Source organism: Benincasa hispida, chromosome 11 (genome assembly GCF_027475165.1).
Source record: "Benincasa hispida cultivar pf3 chromosome 11, pf3_genome.v1.1, whole genome shotgun sequence".
Taxonomy (NCBI): Eukaryota; Viridiplantae; Streptophyta; class Magnoliopsida; order Cucurbitales; family Cucurbitaceae; genus Benincasa; species Benincasa hispida.
Window position 1 is genome coordinate 84,883,264 of NC_143488.1, and position 23,711 is coordinate 84,906,974.

Consider the following 23,711-nt stretch of genomic DNA (forward strand, 5'->3'; position numbering starts at 1 on the left):
ATCGCAATGTTGACTGGTTATATCCAATGGACACAGAAATTTATCTGTAGTGCGAAAAGTACAGTTGTAGTCTTTAACAGAGTACCCTACCGTTAATGGATGTTAAATAATGTAATTAAAGGAGTTTAATTAATTATTCAAGTATCATTAGAACTTCAATTTATAGGTCCATGAGGTCCCCTTTGTAACTCAACAAGGAATTAATGAGAATCAATTTTGGATTAATTTGAATTGTTCAAATTAAATGAGGGAATTAATTATATGTGATATAATTGATTTAATTTAATTATATATGATATAATTAATATAATGTATTTTATACATTATAATATAAAGTTTATTTAAGAGGAAATAAATATTTGGATGTGATTCAGATATTAATTATGTGAATTTGATTCATATAATTAAATTTAATATAAATAGAGTTTATATTAAATACCATTGATGAGAGAATTAAAATTATAGGTTATATTGTATATGATACAATATTAAACCATAGGCCATATGTTATAAATGATATATATATATATATATATAATTAAATTTAATTAATTTATTATTATTTTTATTTTTATTTTTGAATTTTAAAGGGAGGGAAATAACTTCCCTCCCCTTAATTCTCTATTCATCTCACGATCAAAGTGGTGGAGAAGGGGAGATACGGTTTTTTCGGCTTCTTCTTGTAGTTTACAACAAATAGAGAAAAAGTTCTCTAAGAAAAATCTCTTCTCCTCTCAATCTCTCCCTCTCTAACAATCTTCCAAGAGCCCACAACTCCTTGCATTCTCATCCTAGAGAATACATAAGGTTTCAATTGGTGGTGGCCATTTGGATCATTCATATTTTGTTCGTGACAAATCCAGAGAAAGGAATTCATGTGAAGAAAGATTCTTCAAGGGTAAGCTTTTTCTGAACTTTGATTTTCCTTTTCTCAATTTTTGGCATGCTTTAAATTCTTTTTTTTTTTTTTTTTTTTTTTTTTGCATAATTTTGTTTCTATAATTTTGTGTTATGTGAAAAACCAAAAATTGGGACTGTCCACGTTTATGCTCAAGACCTTTACAGATTCCTTCATAACCTACATATACTTTAAATAAATCTTAAATTTAGTTATTTAAAGCCAAATTTTAATGAAACTAATTCTACAAAAAAAAAAATTTAATGCATCTTAGATGAAGAGTTTACTTTATAGTTGCTAAAATAACTCCCTCATAAATATTGGATTTCTTTACACTCAACTTCTCTCATTGAAGTTTTTTAGCACGTGCTTAAATATTTCTTTTGTTTAAATGAAGCCTTGTAGGTCAAAATTCTTTTGGGTGTGTTTGGTGCATGATAAAAGTAGAGAGTTGAGTTGGTAATTATTATCTGAAAAGTTAAACTATCTGCGTTTGTTTGTAGAGTTGAGTTGAGTTGATAATTATTGTTTGTGTTTGTTGTGCTGAGTTGAGTTGGGGGATCTGATACAGTTTTTTGTGAATGAGATTAGTTCTATTTTTTCTGTTTGTTTTTTTATTTCATTTTTTTTATTTTTTAGCTATTGTTGATTAATTTTTAAATATACATGTATTTTCTCAAATCATTTATGACATAAATTGGATAATCTCAATTTTTTTCTCAATTTGTAGAAAAGAATAGATTATTTTTCATATATTCTTTTCAAAAACTGTAATAATTCTAATTCTCTTCAATCACAAAACATACCAACAAAATACATTTCATATTACTGCTCAATTAATTGATATATTGTATATTGTATGTATATATATTGAAGGTAGTTATCTCAATTACTAATTGGTATATTGTATGTGTATATATTGAACTTGCTAACTTAACATTATTATTTCACATAACATATAGTTTAATTTTATATAATATGGATAGTATATTTGGAATTGAAATTGTACATAGGATAATTACCTTTCATTTGATTATGATGGTGAGAATGTGATGTAGTACAGTAACATTTTTCATAAGATCACAAAAATAATATGAAAGGATTGAATATTTGGTTATTTCCAAAAAACTACAAAATATATGTTCTTTTCGATACTTATAATATAACACAGCGAGGGCCTCAGATAAAACATAACATAAGATAAGATCAATCCTTGGAAGAAATCGAATAAAAACAATGAACCGAATCATCATATCAAATTTTTGTAAAGTGGCGTTCCAAAGGTTTGACAATTAAAAAATAATAATAATAATAATATATGGGGAGAATCCAGATGACTGAGATGAGGGAAGAGAAAAAAACATGAAAATATCACTAATTTTCAAGATTAATTTTGGATGGGTAAAAAAAGTGGTTTTTATAATCCACCGTTTTTCTTTATGGGCTTAACAAACATAGGTAATAAATATCAACCCAAACCAACAACTTATACCCATTTATCAAACACCTCTTAAAAAAACATAAATTGTCTACGTTGTTATATAGTAGAAAAATTAAGATATTAAAGAAGTATGGTGATATAGCCATGTTAAATTTAATTTCTCTCTTAGTTCAAGATTGTTACTTTATTTTTAATTTTTAGTACTTGAAATCTTTGCATGCCTTTCAATTTTATAGTCTTTTCTATAAGTTTTGTTTAATAAGGATAGGAAAAAAGAACAAATATGAATCATCTAGATAAAAGAAGTGTCTTGAAGAATGTAGAGAGACATTCACCCAATAATGTGGATACTTTTTAAGTTATAGATGTTCGAGATTTTGGAATCTTTGAGCATGATAATTAATAGCCTGATTGGAATGATTAGAGAAAAAATATTTAAAAACTATTTAAAATACACTTATCGATTTTAAAAATTATTTTGAGCGACTACTAAATACTTCAATATTTTCTAAAATGTTTATTTTCATAATTAAATACTTGAATAGTTAAACTAAACATACCCTAAGTTATGTGTCGTTGTATTACCTTTAAGGAATTAAACAAATCATCCCTTGGTGAATGAATTTTTGTCATTTATTTATTTGCGACTTTTTTTTGTCATAAGAATTATCAAGACTCAACAAAAAGAAAGATCATTGGGAAAAAAAGAGAGAGAGAGAGAAGAAGAAGAAGTAGTTGAATGCTTGTATTGTGCAATTTCACATGATATAGACAAAAGAACATCCTACAATAAATGTTGTGAATTTCTACTTAAAAAAAACATATATATTTCCAGCTGATGTGCTTCCGTGATGTGGTCTTTGGTTGGTGGTTTCATTTTGGTTTTAGTTTCTTAATGAATTTCTACTTGAAAAAACATATATATTTCTAGATTGAAAAGTAACAACAAAGAGATAACTCACTATTCATGAAAAAGAGTATTGTTTAATTCATATAATGTTGTGAATTTGAGGAGCACGACGCATAACAAAAATACATATATGGAAAAATAATATATAATAAAATAAATAATAAATGAATAAATATAATATATAAATAAAATAAAATAACAAAATATGAAATGAAAAATTTCTCTAAAATATCCGCTTTCTCCAATTTTCATGGATTTTGTCTAATGCGTGTATCTTACAAAATCTACCAAATGCCACTATTTATAGGCAATTTGGCAAGTAGGAGGTAGATTAGATGGACACTAATAGTATATAATCTTGAGACACATGGATAGTACATGGGGTAATGGATAAGTGACACACGACCAATGGACACTAATAATAGACATCTATATTACACCTAATTTATCATATTTATAATACTCCCACTTAGATGTTCTATATATATATATAAAATATGTCTCAAAAACCCACTGGGAAAAAATCCTAATGAAGAAAAAAAGTACAAATTTCATATAATCTGATACTCTTAAAAAAATATAGTATATTTACTCCCCGTTATGGAAATATCACTTGAGATCTCTGAGTCATCGCATTCCAATATTGTGCACCAATTTCTCAAAAGTTGTGGTTGATAATGATTTTGCAAAAAAGTCTACTATGTTATCCTTCCAACAAATTTGTTGTACGTTGATGTTACTATTTTCTTCAAGATCATGAGTACAGCAAAGCTTCGGTGAAATGTGTTTTATTCTATCTCCTTTAATATATCCTCATTTGATTTATGATATGCATGTTGTGTTATTTTTGTATAATATCGTTGGAAGATTTTTATTAGAAGACAAATCACATGTTCCACGAATGTGCTGAGCCATACACATTCTTGACTAGCCTCGTGAATTGCAAGAATTTCAGCATGATTTTAGAAAGTGGTTGTTATAGTCTGTTTCACTGATCGCTATGATATAGCAGTTCCTCTACATGTGAACAGATAACCTAGCTTTATGTGGATCAGATAAATATCTAGAATCTGCATAATCAACTAGATCAAAATTTGATTCATTTGAATAAAACAAACCCGTATCTATCGTTCCTTAGAGATAACAGAGTATATGCTTAATTCCGTTTCAATGTCTTTTTTGTTGGAGAAGAACTATATCTTGCTAATAAATTTACTGAAAATGCAATATCTAGTCTTGTATTATTAGCAAGATACATAGCTGCACCAATTTCACTAAGATATGGTACTTCAAGACCAACAAGTTCTTTATTATCATCTCGAGGTCAAAATATATCTTTCTTCACATCTAGTGAACAAACTTCCAGTGGAATGTTCAATAGTTGTGCTTTATCTATATAAAATCTTTTCAAAACTTTTTCTGTATAAGTTGACTGATGAACAAATATCCCACCTACTAAATGCTTAATTTCCAAGCCAAGGAAAAATTTTGTTTTTCCAAGATCTTTCAATTCAAATTCTTTCTTAAGATATTCTATTGCCTTTGAAAGCTCTTCAGGAGTTCCAATTATATTTAAGTCGTCAACATATATAGTTATAATCTGACAGTGATTTCTTTATAAAAACACATGAACATATTGGATTATTTTGATATCCTTCTTACAACAAATATCCACTCAGGCGATGTACCACATTTGTCCTAATTGTTTCAATCCATATAATGATCTCTGTAACTTTATCGAATACAATTTCTGAGATTTTGATTATATATTTCAGGTATCTTAAATTCTTATGGGATTCTCATATAAATATCATTATCAAGAGATCCATATAAATATGTTGTGACTACATCCATAAGATGCATATCCAAACTTTCATACACAGTCAGACCAATTAAATATCTTAGTGTAATTGCATCTGAAGGAAATCGATCATGAGGATTTCCATGAGCAGCAGAAAAGATCATTTCAAATTACAATCATGTATGAACTTTACAATTATAGTAAAAAATAGAAACATATGGTTATGTACTCATGATAGAAATTACAGTATGATACAATAAATAATCAAGGAGAAATCTACACACATTTGTAGACTCATCTCCATGCTCCTTGATCACACGAATGCTCGAACACGGAAACCTCAAACGTTTGTCCAACACGATCGCTACAAAGCACGAACACCGTGCACTCGAACTCAGCGATCGCCTAGGTCACAAACACCCCAACAGCACAAACAGCCTCCACAGAACCTCGACGATATTGAGTTGAGTATGACACCACCAAAAAAGCTACCTTGGTATTTTCAGAGTGAGAATCCAGAGGGTAGGCTCTATGTGGACTTGGTTTGAGGCAGACGACGGAGGAAACAACAATTGTGTAAACGATTGAGCAAGTGGGAGAAGACAGAACCTATCGTATAGGTCGATGCCCAATCGTTTAGTAAAAGCTAAGTGATCGTCTAGCAAAAGCAAAGCGATCGTTTAGCTCATCGCTTAGCTGCGTGTCTGTCGCCTACAAACACTACACGATCGTTCACCTTTGTCAAACTGTCGCTTAGTAAATCCTATTTACTTGACAACTTCTGTGAGATTCTTTTTCCGAGAGAGAAAATCTCAAAATCAATTTTTTTTTTAAAATTTCTAAAAATAGAAAAACAATTTTCCTTTTATCTCATGGTTACTATGAAACCACCAATAACCTCCCACTCAATTGGTTATTAGAGAAAAAGAATTAATTATCCAATAATTAATATTATTATAAATATAAATGATAACTAACTTACCATAATATATATATAACCTATAGTTTTAATATTTCATCTCATGAAATATATAAACCATAGCTCTTTTTCTATTCCATGGTATTTAATATAAATCTCATTTACATTAATCCTCCACTAGATGTATCTTATACATCATATCGATTATATCATATATAATCGAATTACCTCTTGTCAATTTGAACATTTCAAATCAACACAATAAGTGATCCGCAACTGAATCCATTGAGCTACCAAGGGGACCTTATGAACCTGTAGCTCGAAGCTCCAACGGTACGTGAATAACTGACTAAACTCTTTAGTCACGGGATCCACCATCCGTTAACTACCAGGCACTCCACTAAAGACCGACAATTGAACTCTCCTTACCACAGATATTATGTGTCCATCTTAACCAATCAACAGTGCAACAACCTTTATAGATCGCTCGTAACTACAGCTAGGCCAATAACCGTTATGCCCCTATAGTTACATCTAACTCCTTAAGTATCACTGATCCCTCTAATGAACATAAGTCATAGTCCTACTATGACTGAGTCCTCTCTTCCAAAGAGAAGTTGTGACCAATATGTTTAAGCCTTGGAACCAGCCCTTAAGGAAGCAATCTCTTTACTTATCCCTACTTCGGGAAAGGAGTGAATTCCATCTTGTGGATTGAGTTTCTAGCTCCCAGATCAGACAAGTCCCTAAAAAGATAGGCATGTTGAGTTGGCAATCTGACCACTCTCACCCATACTAATCAAAGGACCGCCCTCAAAGGCAGAAGTTCCCAAAATACTCAGGATTGAGGTCGTGTCACCTATGGTCGCTTAGGTGAGATGTAATTCTCTAGTATCAACAACATTATATACAGAGTCTAGTCATCTCGTGGTCTAGGTCTTATACAAACTCTTTGTATAGAACACCCTCACTCGCACGTCTCTACTGAAGGATCTCATATCTAAGAGTTCTATGAGCACGTTCGGATCGTTCCGATCTCACAGTGACCGAACTACAATAATATATATTCAACACGTACAGTTATGCAAACAAATCTAATTATCGGCATGCTACAAACAACAAATTAACAAAGGGGCAGAGTTCCATACTAGTTAAAGAAAATCTTCAATCTTTGGAACTCCAAAGCAGCGGAACCCTCCAAGTGATCTACCAACACCCAACGGAAGCATCGATTGCAGCAACACGAACAACCGCGAACTCACGATTGCTAGCGTGCGTGCTTTAAACGATACGCGAGCGTCTCATCGTCTAAAACGATGCGTGTAACCAGGTAAACGACTTACCTTACGATGCTAAGCGAACGTTTTGTCAGTTACTAAGCGATGAAGCTTGCTGACCTAAATGACCATTTAGTGCGCCCGCGCATTAAGCGATCCGTGAGCATCTCATCGTTTACACGACGCGATACTCAGCGATCGCGTACTCGATCGTCAACCCGATGCGACCAACTCTTGATTGCATTCCCCATCGTTTAACCGATGTGTTCATCAGCGATCGCGTACTTCTTCATCTTTACGATGCAATCAACAGCGATCGCGTAGAATAACTTCTGAACGATGCAATCAACCCTAGATCGCCTCTTTCCTCAAAGAGCCGCAACACTTGCCCAGAACTTTGACAAACGACTCAAAATTTCAAACAAACTTTGAATACAGACTCGATAACGATTATTAATGCCCAAAAACGCTAGGACCTTTACAAATAACCGCAAATGTAAAAGGATCTAAATCAAACCAAGGCTAATCATCCCGAAAATATCCATTAATCCCGCACACCCACAACAGATTTAACAATTAAACAGTGTAGAAATGCACCCATCATGAATGTAAAAGTCATTTCGTTGCAACAGATGAAATTGGAGTATCAGAACCTGGCTCTGATACCAATTAAAGGATCTCATATCTAAGAGTTCCATGAGCACGTTCATATCACTTAGTGACCGAAATACAATAATATACATTCAACACGTACAGTTATGCAAACAAATCTAATTATCAGCATGCTACGAACAACAAATTAACAAAGGGGTAGAGTTCCATACCAGTTGAAGACAATCTTCAATCTTTGAAACTCCAATGCAGCGAAACCCTCCAAGTGATCTACCAACGCCCGGCGGAAGTGTCGACTGCAGCAACACGAACAACCGCAAACTCACGACCACAAGGGGATGACACCACCACTAAAGAGCCCCGGATATTCTCGAAGTGAAAACTCAAATAGTGGGCTTTGGTGAATTTGGTAGAGGAAGGAGGAAACACAAATCGTGTAGGCGATAAGCAAGTGGGAGGAAAAAAGCCGCTATCGTATAGTAGTCTACTTATCATTTAGAAGAAGCTACATGATCGTGTAGGATTTACTAAACAATCGTTTAGGAAAAGGTACACGATCGTTTAGTAAAATCGGCACACTATACGATCGTTTAAAGAAGCTATCCGATCGTGTAGGCGACAGTGTGTGATCGTTTAGCGCGAGGTGGACGATCGTTTAGGCAGAGAAGAGCTATCGTATAGTCTCTCATAAACACTTAAGCGGTAGTTCAACAATTCTCCAATGCACGCTCTCCCACGAATACTTTGGACGATTGATGGACGATTCAAAATGAAAATCTTTTTCATTTTAACTCATCGATTACAATAAGCGACGTTGTCCATTAACCCACGTCCGAACGTGATTTTTGGCATAATTATCTTATAATTAACCAATTTAATTAATTAATAAATATAATCATATTATATTTATATCCTATAGTTTGATATCACATATTTACTATAGTATTTTCTCCTCTACTTGATATAAATCATATTTATATCTAATTTCCTCCAAAATAATGTATCTCATACATTTAGCCAATTATATCATATATAATTAACCAGTCCAATTTTATCATATATAATCGAACTTCTTCTTGTCAATTTGAACATTTCAAATTAACCCAAATACTGGTTCTCAACTTTATCCAAGCTACCCAGGGGACCTAATGGACCTGTAGCTCGAAGCTCTAACGGTACATGAATGGCTTACTAAACTCTTTAGCCACGAGATCCACCATCCATTAATTGTCAGGCATCCACTAAAGACCAACAGCTGAACTCTTCTTACCACAGATATATTTCTATGTCCATCGGATATAACCAATCATGAGTACGATGACCCTTCACAGATGCTCGTAAGTACAGTTGGGCCAAATTATCGTTATGCCTCTGTAGTTACATCTCACTCCTTAAGTACCACTGATTCCTCTAATGAACAATACAACATATCCTACTATGTGTGAACACCTCTCGGGTCAAGAGAATGTGTGTGGCACCACATTGTTCAAGCGTCGGCATCCGCCCTTAAAAGAGCTATCTATCTGCTTACCCCTACCTCGGGGAAGGAGTGAATTTCATCTTGTGTAGCTGAGTTCCCAACTCCAAAATCAGATGAATCCCCAAAATGGTAGGTTTGAATCGGCGACCTGGCCACTCGCACCCATATTCAAAATTTGATTTATTTGAATAAAACAAACTCATATATGTCATTCCTCTGAGATAACAAAGTATATGTTTAATTATGTTCCAATGTCTTTTTTATTGGAGGAGAACTATATCTTGCTAATAAATTTACTGAAAAATGCAATTTCTGGTCTTATATTATTAGCAAGATACATAAGTGCACCAATTGCACTAAGATATGGTACTTCAGAACTAATAAGTTCTTCATTATTATCTCGAGGTCGAAATATATCTTTCTTCACATCTAGTGAACAAACTTCCATTAGAATGTTCAATGGACATGCTTTATCCATATAAAATCTTTTCAAAACTTTTCCTATATAAGTTGACTGATGAACAAATATCTCATCTACTAAATGTTCAATTTACAAACTAAGGAAAAAAATTATTTTTTCGAGATCTTTCATTTCAAATTCTTTCTTAAGATATTCTATTGTCTTTGAAAGCTCTTCAAGAGTTCCAATTATATTTAAGTCATCAACATATACAGTTATAATAGCAAATCCTGACTGTGATTTCTTTCTAAAAACACATGAACATATTGGATTATTTTGATATCCTTCTTACAACAAATATCCACTCGGACGTTTGTACCACATTTGTCCTAATTGTTTCAATCCATATAATGACCTCTGTAACTTTATCGAATACAATTCTCGGGATTTTGATTTATATATTTCAGGTACCTTAAATTCTTATAGGATTCTCATATAAATATCATTGGAAAAAGATTCATATAAATATGTTGTGACTACATCCATATGATGCATATCCAAACTTTCATACACAGTCAGACCAATTAAATATCTTGGTATAATTGCATCCACCACCGGAGAATACATATCCTCACAATCAATACCAAGTCTTTGTGAAAAACCTTGTGCAACTAGTTTTACTTTATATCTTGTGACCTCATTATTTTCATTTCTTTTCCTTATAAATACCTATTTGTATCCCACAGGTTTGACACCTTCTGGTGTTCAGACTACTGATCCAAAAACCTGACGTTTTGAAAGTGAGTTTAATTCTGCCTCGATTGCTTCTTTCCACTGAAGCCATCTTTTCTATGTCGACATTCTTCAACAAATATTGGTTCATGATCCTCATTTTCAGATACAATATCAAGAGCAACATTATATGTTGCCAATAACTACATTCGTTCGATCCCATCTTTTTCCTATCATGACATGATTTATTGAAATCTCATTATTATCTTTAGGTATTTCACCTTCCTTACTAGTCATATCGAAGATTTCTTCATGGGTATTTACATCCTCAATCAGTCTTTTTTACTATTAATTATTTTTTATTTTTGAGGATTTTTATCTTTGGAACCCACTGGTTTATCACGCTTCTGGCGTGTTCCAGACTCATTAGTGACAACTTGTTGTGTTGGGATATCAATTTTGATGGAACATTTGCAGCTAGTATATGTGACTTATTTACTTTCTTTGCATCTATAAATGCATCTAGTAATTGATTTGCTATATTTTGAAAATGAATTATTTTATGAATTTCAAGTTCAATTGATTAGTACGGGATCTAAATGAGACAATAATGATGCATTCCATGTAATTAATTTTTCCAATTTTTTAATTCCTCCTCCTAATGTTGAAAAATTTGTCTCCTTAAAATGACACTCAACAAATCGTGCAATAAATACATCACCCATCAGGGGTTCAAGATATTTAATAATTGATAGGGAATCATATCCGACATGTATTTCTAACCTCCTTTGAGAACCCATCTTAGTACGTTATGGTAGAGCAATTGAAACATATACTGCACATCCAAAAAATCTCAAATGGGAAATATTTGGCTCATGGCCATAAGCTAATTGTAATGGTGAGCACTTATGATAAGATATTGGCCTAATGCGTACAAGTGACATTGCATGCAAAATAGCATGTCCCCATATAGATGAAGGAAGATTAGCTCTCATGAGTAATGGTCTTGCAATTAATTGCAAGCATTTTATAAATGATTCTGCTAAACTATTTTGTGTATGAATATGAGCTACAGGATGTTCAACAATTATCCCAATTGACATACAATAATTGTCAAAATCTTGGGATATAAGTTCATCAGCATTGTCAAAACAATGTTCTTAATTGTATAATCAAGAAATTGTATTCTTAACTTAATTATTTGAACAAATAATCTTGCAAATGCAAGATTTCGACTTGATAATAAACATACATGTGACTATCTGCTGAATGTGTCTATTAATATCATAAAATATCTAAATGACCCACTTTGTGGTTTAATAGGTCCACATATATCACCATGAATTCGTTCTAGAAATGCAGGTGATTCAGTCCCTACTTTGACTGGTGATGGTCTAATGATTAATTTGCCTTGAGAACAAGCATCACATGATAATTCATTAGATTGAAGAATCTCTTGGCTCTTCAATAGATGTCCATTTGAATTCTCAATAATTCTTCTCATCATTATAGACCCTGGATGACCTAATCTGCCATGCCAAATTGTAAATATATCTGGATTCATGAACTTTAGGTTCATTATTCTATATGTTTCAATTACTCTTATATGAGTATAATATAATCTAGAAAATAAAGCAGACAACTTTTTCAGTATATGTTTTTCATATGTGATATAAAAATACTTCATATTAATCTTTCTACCAATCTCAATATGATAACCATTGCAATGTATACCTTTAAAACTAAGTAGATTCTCTTTTATTGGCTAGAGAACAATGCATTGTCAATTGTAATTTTGTTTCTCCCAGTAAAATAATATTTGCTTTCCCAAACCCTTCAATTATGTTTGCAAAACCTAATATTATCTTGACTTTTGTTTCCAGCATTGCTAGTTTTCTACTTGTAAGTATTGTATGTGTAGTTGCACTGTCTGCCAGACATAGATTTTCTTTACTCATTTTTTAGTCATCCAACATATAAAAATGATCCAGGTTTCTTCATTAAAAGAAAATAATTATAATAAGAAAAACAACATTTGGAATATACAAAGGTTAACATCTACTAAGAGGGAAAAAAAACATGGAGATGAAAAGTAACATTAAATCTAGATATTTTCAAAACCAAAGGAAACACTTGATGTTCCATCAATTCTACCGATTTTCTCTTCAAGAGATTCAAAGAAGTCCGTCACATCCAAATTTGTTATATGAGATGAGTCAAACATGTCATTATCCTGGTATGCAAAATTTGCTTCCATATTTTTCTCTTTTTCCTTCATGGAGGCTTGATAGAGATCAACTAAGTGTTTTGATGTACAACATGTATGTGACCAATGCCCAACCATTCCGCATCAGAAGCATTTATTTTCAACACTTTTTGAACTCTTATCTTGTGGAGTTTTCCCTTTGTGATCATCATTTTGTGTGGTTCTTTTAATATTTGAATGATTAGAATGGCCACCACGAAAATAATAATTATTTCTTCTTCTACCATGGTCACGACCACGACCACGACCTCGACCATGATTATTATTAAAATTCACAGCATTCACTTCGGGGAATGGTGACGTCCCGATTGGTCAAGATTCATGATTTTTCATTAATAACTCATTATTTTGTTTGGCCACGAGAAGACATGAAATTAGTTTAGAATACTGTTTAAAATCTTTCTCTCAGTATTGCTGCTGTAGAAGCATACTCGAGACACAAAATGTAGAAAATGTCTTCTCTAACATATCAATATCAGTAATTTTCTTCCCGCATAACAACAGTTTTGAGCTGATTTTAAATAATACAGAGTTGTAATCACTTACTGGTTTGAAATATTGTAGCTTTAAGTACATCCACTCATAACGAGTTTTAGGAAGAATAATTGTTTTTTTATGATCATACATCTCTTTCAAATTTTTCCACAAGATACGAGAATATTTTATTGTAAAATACTCCATTTTCAATCTCTCGTGAAGATGATGACGAAGGAAAATATAACTTTTGCTTTGTCATGACTGGATGCCGTATTTTCTTCTTTAATAGTTTCTCCAAGATTCATAGCACAACGAGAACACAAATATGGAGAAAATATAATATAATAATAATATATAATAAAATAAATAAATATTAAATAAATATAATATATAAATGAATAAAATAAAATAAATTAACAAAATATGAAATGAGAAATTTCTCTAAAATCTCAACTATCTCCAATTTTCATGGATTTTGCTCAATGTGTATCTTTTAAAACCCACCATATGCCACTATTTATAGGCAATATAGACAAGACATTAATAGTGTGTAATCTTGAGATACATGGATAACACATGGAGTAATGGATATGTGACACATGACCAATAGACACCAATAATAGACATCTACGTTACACCTAATTTATCATATTTATAATATATGACAATTTATTCTTTATCTATAATATACTTTCTATCTATACTACAAAGGTGGTTAAAGAGTAAATTTTTGGCTCTCTTTTTTCGTTCTTTTATTTTTCAGATATCTAAATTATTCTTTTAGACTTTATTCATCATTTTAACTTTAATTAAATTCATAGTTTGAGGACATGTGTAAATTTGTGATTGATCCCAATGCATGAATATATATTTTAATTATTAGTTAAAAATTATTTTTGGTTTATAAGTTTTGAGTTTAATTTTCATTTGATTCTTAATTTTCAAGATGTTACACTTCTACTTGTGATCACAAAGAGGTAAATGCGTCCTTAGTTTTCATTTGGTTCTTACTAATTTTGATATTAATTTTCCATTAATTAATTTTAAAGTAATAATTATACGAAATATGTAACAACCCTAGTTTCCTAGGGTATTCTAGGACGTTACTTCATGCATGCATAGTACAATGTCTTTTGAATCATCAAATTAAAGAGCCAAAAATTTTATTTAATAATGCTCAAACGAGCAAGGATGAGAAAACATAAGTAAACAATGGTAAATAAACTAAAGCAAAAATAAAATAAAATAATTTACCGGTCGGGGTACCCCTAATTTCTACTAAAACAAATGTTAAAAATTAAATCGTCAAATAATAAAATTGATATATTTTGCATAATAATGAAGGACACCTAACTCCTAAACCAGAATTCAAAACATAAAACTATATGCGGAAGCAGTGAAACGTTCTAATGGCCAGGTCACGGATCTCTCTTGTCATTCGCCAGCCTGTCATTACTCTTATCATTACTCTTACATGAAAAATAAGGAAAAAAAGGATGAGTATAAAAATATACTCGGTAAGTGGTCCACTACTGGGCCCACTCAATGACCTATTAGTTTATCTATTGGACCAAAAATGCACAACGACATCATAAACATAGGCATAGGCATAGGCATAAGGGGCGAACCCGAAAGCACGCTTTCATAAGTAGTGATTCAAAGGTCACAGCATAATAACAAGTGGTGATCCTAAAAAGGACACCGTACTTAAATGTAGGGTGTGGCCCGAAGGCTCATACATGCGATGTGCATGGCCTAATGGTATATTAACAGTCACTAAAATCTCATATGGGCATAAGTTTACAGACATCAGTACATATTTAAACATAACCATGCAATCAAGGCCATGACTCAACATTAAATTTTAACACCGTTCCCCATATTTCCATCAACTGTTTCAGTCCACTCATAACTCATACATCAACTCAACATCAGACCTTAACACATTATATCCATGCTTCAACCTTAACCTTTAATCCTTACATCCCAAATTCATCACAGCAAGAATAATTCAAATTCAACTTATCGAATTCAGCACAACACCCATAGCAAATTCTATCACAGTTTCACATATGAAATAAAATATTTCACAGTAGGCCTAACAACATCCTAGGGCAATCAGCAGTAAACCCCTCACCTCAAGATAACGCACTGTCCCAAAACAAGACCTTACTCCCTTTGAGAAGTCCCTTTACCTACACACGCTCCTGAAACCAATAACAAATTAGAATCCCCAAATTGACAATAGGCTGCCAAGAAAACAACTTACCCTCAACAGACCACTCTGCCGGACTGCCGCGAATCAACGATAACCAACACTGTTCTGGTGCACAAAACGAACGAGGGATGCTCTGACGCGCGTTGGGCTTTGATTATCGACGTGTGATGGACGAAAAGTGGCGCGGAAGAGGCTCGCGCGAAACAAAAGCAGACGGTGCGGAACGGAGGCTTGCGGTACGGGACAGAAGCTGACGGTACAACTGGGCCTCGCACAGAACGGCGGTGTGGCTTGCGTCAGGTCGAACGACGACGGATCGAAAGAGGAGACGACTGGTGAAGGGCTGGCGCAGTCGACGACGGTGACAGCAACTAAAGCAAGAGGGGCGGCTGGAGGAAGAAGAAGAAGAAGAAGAGAGAAAGGGAAAAAGAATTTTTTTTTCCTTTTGTACGCATCCCAATGCCATTTAAAACCCTACTTCTCTTCTACAAATAACCAATATTCCCCTCCTCCCCTTTTTCTTTCCCTTTTTTTTTCCTTTCTTTCTTTTCTTTTTTTTTTTTTTTGAACAAAAATACTTTTGGGACGTTACACTCTTCCCCCCCTTCATAAACTTTCGTCCTCGGAAGTTTTAATCCTGGAAGAGCTCTAGATGCAGTGCCCTCATCTCGTCTTCTCACTCCCAAGTAGCTTCCTCAAACTGATGATTCTGCCACAGGACCTTCACCAATGGCACTTCCTTGCTGTGCAAAACTTTCACCTCCCTGGCCACAACTTACACGGGCTTTTCCTCGTAACTCAAGTTCTCATTCAGTTGCAAGGGCTCAAAATCCACCATATGCGACGGGTCCATTAAATACTTCCTTAACATGGAGACATGAAATACATTATGGACCGCGGAGAGGGACGGCGGCAAGGCCAAACGGTAAGCTACAGAACCAACCCGCTCCAAAATCTCGAATGGCCCTACAAAATGTGAATTTAGCTTACCCTTCTTTCCGAACCTCAGGACACCCTTCATCGGCGTCACTTTTAGGAACACCTTGTCACCTGCGAACTCCAAATCTTTTCACCTGACATATACGTAACTTTTCTGTCTACTTTGTGCTGCTAGAATTCTGGCCCTGATTTTCTGCATGGCTTCATTCGTCAACTCCACTAACTCAGTCCCCACCAGTTTCCTCTCCCCAACCTCACTCCAGCAAACGAGAGACCTGCAACCTCTACCATAAAGAGCTTCAAACGGCGACATACCAATGGTAGCCTGATAGCTGTTATTGTAAACAAACTCCACCAAATGCAAGTGCAAGTCCCAACTCCTTGAGAATTCCAACGCACAAGCGCGCAACATGTCATCCAATGTTTGATTTAAATGTTCTGTTTGCCCAACAGTTTGGGGTGAAACGTTGTACTGAAGTTCAACCGCGACCCTAAAGCTTCCTGGAGGCTCTTCCAAAAACTGGAGGTGAAACGAGGGCCCTTGTCGGACACAATTGACACTGGCACACTATGCAACCTTACTATTTCCTTCATGTACAACTGAGCCCACTTACTCACCGCGTACGTGGGCTTTCCTATAATAAAATTTGTCACCTTGGTGAGTCTATCTATCACTACCCAAATCACCGAGAAACCCTTCGCTGTCCTGGGCAACCCCGTAATAAAATCCATTGCCACACTCTCCCATTTCCACTCTGGCACATCCAAAGGTTGTAGAAAGCCTACTACCTTCTGCCTCGGGGCCTTCACCTGCTGACAAACTAAACATCTACTGACATAATCAGCTATCTCCTTTTTCATATTAGATCACCAGTAATAGTGCTTCACATCTTGGTACATTTTGGTACTACTTGGATGCATCGAGAATGGAGAGTTATAAGCTTCCACCAGCAGTTCCCCTTTTAAGCCATCATCTGCTAGGACGCACAACCGTCCCTGATACAAAAGACCCTTGTCCACTAACATAGAAAATTCACTTGCCTGACCTGACCCTACCTGACAACACTTTTGAACCAAGTCAGGATCACCCTACTGAGCATCAATAATCCGCTGCCTCAAAGTTGGTTGCACTGTCAACTGGGCTAGCTGCGAAGTGACTTCCCCCACTGCCACCGCAATCTTCACTCATTCCAGGTCTCTACACAGCTGAACCTGCTTAGTGATCAAGGCGGCCGAATGAGCTACCTTTCGACTGAGAGCATCGACTACCATATTCGCCTTACCTAGGTGGTAAAGGATCTCACAGTCATAATTCTTTACTAACTCAAGCCACCTGCACTGCCTCATGTTTAATTCCTTCTAGGTGAAAAAGTATTTCAGACTCTTGTGGTCGGTGAACACTTAGATCTTTTCCCCATACAAGTAGTGTCTCCAGATCTTTAGGGCAAACACTACCACTGCCAACTCCAAGTCATGGATAGGATAGTTGCGCTCATGGTTCTTCATCTGGCAGGAGGCATAGACGACCACCCTACCATGTTGCATGAGCACACAACCCAAACCTTTCTTGGAAGCATCACTATAAATCATGAAGTTTCTGGAGCCGTCTGGTACGGTGAGAACCGGGGCTGAAACCAACCTCTGCTTGAGGTCTCGAAAACTGTCCTCACACGCTTTGCTCCAAACAAACGAAGCTCCCTTCCTGGTCAGCTGAGTCAATGGTATGGCCATATTGGAGAAATTCTCTACAAACCTACGATAGTATCTAGCCAAACCCAGAAAACTACGCACTTCACTGACCGTCGTAAGGCGAAGCCAATTGGTAACGACTTCAATCTTAGCTGGATCCACTAAAACTCTATCTTTTGACACCACGTGCCTAAGGAAGGACACCTTCTGTAACCAAAACTCGCACTTGGAAAACTTTGCATACAACTTATTTTCCTATAGTGCTCTTAGGACCTTCCTAAGATTTTCCTCATGCTCTGCCTCTGTCTTGGAGTATACCAAAATGTCATCAATAAAAATAATTACAAAGGCATCTAGGAAGTTTTTGAACACCCGGTTTATCAAATCCATGAATACCGCTAGAGCATTGGTCAGACCAAAAGACATTACAATGAACTTGTAATGCCCATATCTGGATTGGAAAGCAATCTTCAGAATATCACTATCCCTGATCCTCAGCTGATGGTAACCTAACCGTAGGTCAATCTTGGAGAATACGGTAGCACCCTGTAGCTGGTCAAACAGGTCATCGATTCTAGAAAGGGGGTACTTATTCTTAATGGTCACCTTATTCGACTCCTTGTACTCTATGCATAAGTGTAATGACCCATCCTTTTTCTTCACAAACATACTAGTGCACCCCACGGGGAAACACTAGGTCGTATAAATCCTTTATCAAGCAGTTCCTGCAATTGAACCTTTAATTCTTTCAATTCTGCCGAAGTCATTCTGTACGAAGCTTTGGATATGGGAATAGCGTCTGGCTCCAGTTCAATCATAAAATCAATCTCCCTTGATGAAGGCAGTCCTGGGAGTTCTTTCGAGAATACATCAAGATAATCTCTCACAACTGGTTTAGAGGTTAGAGCAACCTCGGTTTCCCTTGTGTCAACTACGCTAGCCAATATGCTCCAGACACCTTGGCTAAACAACCTCTTGGCCTTAACTGCTGAAATCACCTTAGGCAACACTACTATCCTGGCCCCTTTGAACTTAAAGCTAGCTTCTCTAAGAGGGTTAAAATTCACCTCCTTACGAGAACAATCTATACTAGCATGGTTAGCAGCTAACCAATCCATGCCCAGAATTACATCGAAATTGCACATGGCTAATACTATCAAAGTCACATCGAGGGTGCGGTTTGCTATTTCTAACTGACATGCTTTTATCTTTTCACTGGCTATCATAATTTCTCCCAACGGTGTAGACACTGACAAAACATAGCCCAAAGGCTCAAAAACTAACATGACATGTTCACAAACAATGACAAAATGAAAGAGTGGGACGAGCCCGATTCAAACAATGTTAAGGTATAGTGCCTCAAGATTGGGAGTGTACCTGTCACCACTGTTCCCAAGTGCTCAGCCTCCTGACGACTTGTGGCATAGACCCGACCTTGCTGCTGGTGTCGGCTTGAACTGCCCTGATGCAAACTCGGGGACTGACCCCCCGCACTTCCGGAACCACTACTAGGGCATTGGTTTGTCGTATGCCCTACCTGTTTACATCTAAAACATGTCTTGGTGCCTATCAGACAGCGCCCCCAATGACGCTTTCCACAAGACTTACACACCGGCCTTTCCCTCCAAACTCCTCCTGAAGTCATAGCCTATCGTTGAGCATTCCCTACTGGCCTGCTTGTACTCTGGACCTTTTGCGGAGGTCCTAGAGCTTTCTGCTCAACCTTCCTCTTTTGGCCGGGGGCCGGTTGGTTCCTCCGTCAAGGACTTTAGGAACTCTATCCCTGAATGATAACCCACGCGTGCTGCCGCTCGGAAAACTGCGACGTAGGTGGGAGGCTCTAGGGCTTGCACAATGCCTCACACCCCATCTTAGAGTCCTTGTACAAACCTTTCAACCCTCTTTGCTTCGGTAGACACCAGGTCAAGGGCAAAACAGGACAACTTATCAAACTCTTCTTCATACTCTTCCACTATTATGGTTCCCTGCTTCAAGTTCATGAACTCAGCCTGCTTGTTGTACCTCACATGAGCAGAGAAGTACTTCTTATAAAATCGCTCATTGAACTGATCCCACGTGGCTTGGCCTCCACCGGCTTCTATCATTCTCTCAGCCGAGCGCCATCAGCGCTTGGCATTGTCGATGAGAATGAAAGCGGTACACTGCAGCTTCTGTTCCTCTGGACACCTCATGTACTAGAAGATCCCCTCAACAATGGACAACCACAATTCTGCATTTGTGGGGTCTTTTAAGGATTCGTTAAACGTCGGGTGATCGTATTTCTTGAAATCTTGCAGGTATCCAGCTTCCAACGAAGGGCTTGCCATGGTCCGACTCATGGCCTTATCCTGATTCTGAACTGGTGGTAACGGGGCCGACGAGAATGGCGCCTGCTGTGATTGTACATGCTGGGCGATCTGCTCGGCCACCATACCCTTTAGCTGTCCCACCATGGCCTGCGTGACGACGTTCCCATTAGTTGCAGCCATAGTCGTATATTCCACTGGGATTTTTGAGGACAACAGTCCTAGTGGGGGTACAGTCAAAGTTCGAGGCCTGCTTCTTGATCTAACCCTCTGTCAGGTTGACCCAGAGGGGTCGCGAGGTGGCGGGTCCCGCACCTCTCGGCTCTGCACCTCGGGTTTTTTCAAGTCGGGGTCCAGCTTCTCAACTACTTTCCTACCTCGACCGCCCTTTCCTCTAGTGCATGGTGCCATACCTGGTGATCACATGCAGCACTTTAATACACACTAGCAGGGTAAACCATCAAACGACAGCACACAAGTAGGATTCTATGTATATGTAATTCCCTAAAGGTTTTAAAACAATATACCTGTGATGACGAAAGATCCATTTGTGACCATAAGGAACAGATTAGACTCACATGTAAGCCAGTCTACAAAACCTAAAACTTAGGCTCTGATATCAACTGTAACGACCCTAGTTTCCTACAATATTCTAGGATGCTAGTTCATGCATGCATAGTACAATGTCTTTTGAATCATCAAATTAAAGAGCCAAAAATTTTATTTAATAATGCTCAAACGAGCAAGGATGGGAAAACATAAGTAAATAATGGTAAATAAACTAAAGCAAAAATAAAATAAAATAATTTACCGGTCGGAGTACCCCTAATTTCTACTAAAACAAATGTTAAAAATTAAATTGTCAAATAATAAAATTGATATATTTTGCATAATAATGAAGGACACCTAACTCCTAAACCAGAATTCAAAACATAATACTATATGTGGAAGTAGTGAAACGTTCTAATGGCCAGGTCATGGATCTCTCTTGTCATTCGCCAGCCTGTCGTTACTCTTACCTGAAAAATAGGGGAAAAAAAGGATGAGTATAAAAATATATTCAGTAAGTGGTCCACTACTGGGCCCACTTAGTGACCTATTAGTTTATCTATTGGACCAAAAATGCACAACGACATCATAAATATAGGCATAGGCATAGGCATAAGGGGCGAACCCGAAGACACGCTTTCATAAGTAGTGACTCAAAGGTCACAACATAATAACAAGTGGTGATCCTAAAAAGGACACCGTACTTAAATGTAGGGTGTGGCCCGAAGGCTCATACATGCGATGTGCGTGGCCCAATGGTATACTAACAGTCACTAAAATCTCATATGGGCATAAGCTTACAGACATCAGTACATATTTAAACATAACCATGCAATCAAGGCCATGACTCAACATTAAATTTTAACACCGTTCCCCATATTTCCATCAACTGTTTCAGTCCACTTATAACTCATACATCAACTCAACATCAGACCTTAACACATTATATCCATGCTTCAACCTTATCACAGTAACCTTTAATCCTTACATCCCAAATTCATCACAGCAAGAATAATTCAAATTCAACTTATCGAATTCAGCACAACACCCATAGCAAATTCTATCACAGTTTCACATATGAAATAAAATATTTCACAGTAGGCCTAACAACATCCTAGGGCAATCAACAGTAAACCCCTTACCTCAAGATAAGGCACTGTCCCAAAACAAGACCTTACTCCGCTTGAGAAGTCCCTTCACCGACACACGCTCCTGAAACCAATAACAAATTAGGCCTAAGAATCCCCAAATTGACAATGGGCTACCAAGAAAATAGCTTACCCTCAACAGACCGCTCGACCAGACTGCCGTAAATTGATGACAACCGACACTGTTCCGATGCACAAAATGAACGAGGGATGCTCTGATGCGCGTTGGGCTTCGACTATCGACGTGTGGCGGACGAAAAGCGGCGCGGAAGAGGCTCGCGCGAAACAAAAGCAGACAGCGCGAAACGGAGGCTTGCGGCGCGAGACAGAAACTGACGGCGTGGCTGGACTTTGCACGGAATGGACGGCGCAGCTTACATCGTCTCCCTGGCGAAGGGCTGGCACGATCGACGACGGTGAAGACAACTGAAGCAGGGGGGCGGCTGGAGGAAGAAGAAGAAGAGAGAAAGGGAATTTTTTTTTCCTTTTGCATGCATCCCAATGCCATTTAAAACCCTACTTCTCTTCTAAAAATAACCAATATTCCCCCCAGTTAATCCAAACACACTCTTATATTCTCTAGAATTAATTTTCTTGAAAAAATCTCTTAAACTAATTAACAAATATTTACACTCAGGACCAAAACTAAGTATTTATTAAAAAAAAATAAAACGTCCAATACAATAGGGGTCTATCAGTGCAAGTCAGTTGAACACCGTGATTGATGAGTGGATAGGGCGAAGCAGCTCGACCGAGAGGAAGAGGGGCGAAATCGAATGAAATTCTTTATTATATCTGGATGGCGAGATAATTCCATCTTGAAAAGAGAACCTGGTCCGACGGTAGGGACGATTACTTCCATTACTGACCAGAAAGATACCAAATTCACCTTTAGGTGTTTCCACTGCGGGTGTTGGAGGGGCTTGTTTTCTGGCAAATATTTTGATTAGTTGCGGCTAGTTAACTTTTCCCTCGGATTTTGTCGTTCTTTCTTGGCCTCTATTCACACTTACACATCATATGCTTGTGTGGATAGCTGCTGATAGGGTCGACGAAAACGAAGAACTCACTTTCATACAGCTTTTTCGTACCCCTGAGCTCATTAGTGAAAGGCACTTGGTTGATCTCTCTGGTTGAGGCAGCATTCCTATCTGAAATGTTAGCAAACAGGGCTTCATCATCCAGAAAGATGAACAGCACTCCAGACCAAACAATACCAGAGATTGAGCTCGACTCGAGAGATGGAGACAAGTTGAGCTGCTTCGCCCCTCTCCCTATTGGTCGAACTGCTTCGTCCCTCTCCCTATGTAAAAATATAAATCTTGAACTAAGAGGCTAGATAGAAACAAAAACTTGAAACTCTAAGATAAAAATGTATTATTTTAAATATATAGGAATAAGCATAAATTAGACTTAATAAAAATGTAATATTTTGAAATCTAAATATCAAATCAAAATTTTGAAAACAAAATGGCATTTTTCTTAAATTAATGGTGTATTATCCGAAATTTTTCCTCTATAAACATTTTCTTCTGGCGGGGTCTAAACATTTCTATCCAAAAAAAAAAAAAAATGTTACATATTCTTATTTCTTTTCGATTCCATTACCATATATAATGAGATAGCATTAATGGTACATGCTAAAATAA